Genomic DNA, 3,822 nt, shown 5'->3' with positions numbered 1-3,822 from the left:
ATTCTGGCTGATCCACAAGATAGGCAAGCAGCTAGTTGCTCAGAAATAAGCTGCTCTAGGTTCTGGCAGGAACTAAGGTGCATCTCTTTTAAGAAATCCAAGAAAGCTCTTGTGTTTTGGGTAAATAAACCAAATTGGATAAGAACATTATAGTTTTATAGAAGTAGAGCCGCTTTTTGCCAGGGAAACCTGCTTATCTCATGTAAAAAAGAACACAGTTTATTCTTCTTCATATATTAAAATTTATTTTAAATTTATATTTCTAAATATACTTATATCCAACTATAGTCAACATTATTATACTGTTAACCAAATTTTATCTGCTCTTAGATGATGACCTAAGCTTGAACATATGGCATGTAATGCATTGCAGATTTTTTTTCCTTTTTTTAGATAGAGTTTTGCTCTGTTGCCAGGAGCCAGGCTGGATTGCAGTGGCGCAATCTCGGCTCACTGCAATCTCCGCCTCCTGGGTACAAGCAATTCTCCTGCCTCAGCCTCCTGAGTAGCTGGGACTACAGTCGCGTGCCACCATGCCCAGCTAATTTCTGTACTTTTTAGTACAGACGGGGTTTCACCATGTTGGCCAGGATGGTCTCCATCTGTTGATCTCGTGATCCGCCCGCCTCGGCCTCCCAAAGTTCCCAAAGTGCTGGGATTACAGGCGCGAGCCACAGCGCCCGGCTGTCTGTCTGGTCTGTCTGGTGTGTCTGGTCTGTCTGTCTGTCTGTCTGTCTGTCTGTCGTGTGTGTGTGTGTGTGTGTGTGTGTGTGTGTGTGTGTGTGTTCTGCGTGCCTTTATTAGCAGAGCCACTACTTGAAGGGGATAAAGCGGGAAGAGTGGGTGGCCCCAATGTCAAGCCAGCCGTGCTTTAAGGACTTGTAGGTGATGGAGAACTCACCCAAGTAGTGGCCGGTCACCTTTGGCTTGATATCCACCTAGTTGAAGGTCTTACCATCGCAGACGCCCACCATGCTGCCCACCATCTCGGGCAGGAACATCATGTACAGCAGGCGCGTCTTCACCGCTTCCGGCTTCTCCACAGGCGGTGCCTCCTTCTTGACCTCACGCAGGCGCGTCTTCACCACTTCCGGCTTCTCCACAGGCGGCGCCTCCTTCTTGACCTCACGCAGGCGCTTCAGCAGTGTAAGGCCAGCGTGCCTGAGGCCAAGAAGGAGGCGCCGCCTGTGGAGAAGCCGTAAGCGCCGCTTCGTCCTCAAGCCCCTGCTCAGCTGCCGCGGCTAGCACACACTGTACAGCTCCATCAGCTGTTCGTAGGACATGTCCAGCAGCTGGTCCAGGTCCATGCCGCGGAAGGTGAACTTGCAGCACGTCAGCTGCTGCTTCTTTCTACCTCTGCCATCTTGCCGGATCCTCAGAAATTCCTAGGTATTTTATTCTCTTTGTAGCAATTGTGAATGGCAGTTCCCTCTTGATTTGGCTCTCTTTTAGTCTGTTATTGGTGTATAGAATTGCTTGTGATGGCTGTACATTGATTTTGTATCCTGAGACTACTGAAGTTGCTTATCAGTTTCGTGAGATTTTGGGCTGAGAGGATGGGGTCTTCTAAATATACAATCATGTCGCCTGCAAATAGAGACAATTTGACTTCCTCCTTTCCTGATTGAATACCCTTTCTTTCTTTTTCTTGCCTAATTTCTCTGGCTAGAACTTCCAATACTACATTGAATAGGAGTGGTGAGAGAGGGCATCCTTGTCTTGTGCCAGATTTCAAAGGGAATGCTTCCAGTTTTGCCCATTGAGTGTGATATTGGCTGTGGGTTTGTCTTAAATAGCTTTTATTATTTTAAGATACCTTCCATCGATACCTAGTTTATTGAGTTTTTAGCATAAAGGGCTGTTAAATTTTGTCAAAGGTCTTCTCTGTATCTATTGAGATAATCATGTGGTTTTTGTCTTTGACTCTTTATGTGGTGAATTACATTTATAGACTTGCATGTGTTGAACCAGCTTTGCATCTCTGGGATGAATGCTACTTGATCATGATGGATAAACTTTTTGATGTGCTGTTGAAATCAATTTGCCAGTATTTTATTGAAGATTTCTGCATGTATGTTCATCATCGATATTGGCCTAAAGTTTTCTTTTTTTGTTGAGTCTCTGCTGGGTTCGGTATCAGGATGATGTTGGTCTCATAAAATTTGGGAAGGTTTCCCTCTTTTTGTATTAATTGGAATAGTTTCAGAAGGAGTGGTACCAGCTCCTCTTTGTATGTCTGGTAGGATTTGGCTGTGAACCCATCTGGCTTTTTTGGGTTGGTAGGCTGTTAATTGCTTCCTCAACTTTAGCCCTTGTTATTGATCTATTCAGGGTTTCAATTTCTTCCTGGTTTAGGCTTGGGAGGGTGCAAGTGTCCAGGAGTGTTTCCATTTCTTCCAGGTTTACTGATTTATGTGCATAGAGTTGTCTGTAGTAATCTCTGATGGTGGTTTGTATTTATGTGGAATCGGTGGTGATATCCCCTTTTATTGTTTTTTATTGCAACTATTTGACTCTTCTCTCTTTTCTTTTTATTTAATCTGGCAAGTGGTCTATTTTGTTGATCTTTTCAAAAAACCAGTTTCTGGATTTATTAATTTTTTGAAGGGTTTTTTGTGTCTCTATCTCCTTCAGTTCTGCTCTGATTTTATTTCTTGTCTTCTGCTACCTTTTGAATTTTTTTTATCTTGCTCCTCTAGACCTTGCAGATTTTTAAAGAACAAGCTAGTCTAAATAACCAATATTTATATCCTCAAAAGTCCTTCCAAGGAGAAATAGAGACTGTCTAGGATATCGGTTATATCCCTGTAGCCAGATACCTGGAGTTCAATCCTTACTCTGCCATGTATCACTGTGTGATCTTCAGCAATCTACTTAGCCAGTGCTGCATTTCTTCCTGTTTTAACCTTGGCTTAAAATTGTATCTGATTCATAAGGTTGCTATATGAATTAGATTAATTCATATTTTTAAAGTTCTCAGAACAATGTCCTGATGCTAGGAGGTGCTAGAATGTATATTAATTATAAAGATTCAAGAGAAGTAAAGTACAATAAGGTAGAAATTAAGAAATGAGTTCAGAATTTCAGAAGTTGTTAATCAAAACAAAATGCTAAAGTTGGTTTTAATCAGGGACCATTTAGTTGCAATCAATAGGGATGATTATTCGATTAGTTCAGGTAAAAAGGGGAATATATTAAAACATATGGAAAATCAAATGGCAAGGAACAGAGTAATCAGAGGTTGCAATAGGAACTGGAAGATTAAGAGTCAAGATTGTTTTTTCTGAAATTTCACAGACTTTTATCATTTACTGTTTTCACTTGATTTGTATTTCTTCCTCAACAAAACTAGCTTTGCTTTGGTGTTTCCCTTACAGAAAATTACCACTCAGTTTTTTTCCCCCTCTGCATGGCTCTACAGTATCCAAAACAGAGTAGCTAAACTGACTATTTTGTAGGGAAAAACTTGTATTACTGCAGCTTTGGTCAGATTTTCATTCTGTTAAAGGTGGTGTGCACCTTCATTTTGTTGGAAGTGCTGTGCAGTGGAAAGACATACCTTAAATGTCCACAACAATCTGGTATTCACTTTCATAAGGTGTTGGCTTTTGGCTGGAACTTCTGATTATTATAAGAAACACTTTCAACCTCATTCTGTAAACTGAAGACAAATTTAAAAACATGAAGCTTTCTATAGATTTAATATATTTGGCAATCTTTAACTTCTGTAAAATAATTTAGGTGTTTTAAATGACAACATAAGGGGAATGGGGCTTAGCCTATGGTATATTTAAATAAGAATAAGTCACTTGCATTTTCTCC

General features: G+C 40.8%; 1 pseudogene; it reads right to left on the bottom strand.

The window, feature by feature from the left end:
* Positions 1 to 812: 812 nt before the first annotated feature.
* Positions 813 to 3,595, bottom strand: LOC116565677 (annotated as a pseudogene).
* Positions 3,596 to 3,822: the final 227 nt, after the last annotated feature.

The sequence above is a fragment of the Sapajus apella genome, unplaced genomic scaffold, assembly GCF_009761245.1.
Source record: "Sapajus apella isolate SASKATOON/1434 unplaced genomic scaffold, GSC_monkey_1.0 scaffold41, whole genome shotgun sequence".
Taxonomy (NCBI): Eukaryota; Metazoa; Chordata; class Mammalia; order Primates; family Cebidae; genus Sapajus; species Sapajus apella.
Note: the sequence above shows the minus strand (reverse complement) of the source record. Positions and strands in the feature narration are given on the sequence as shown.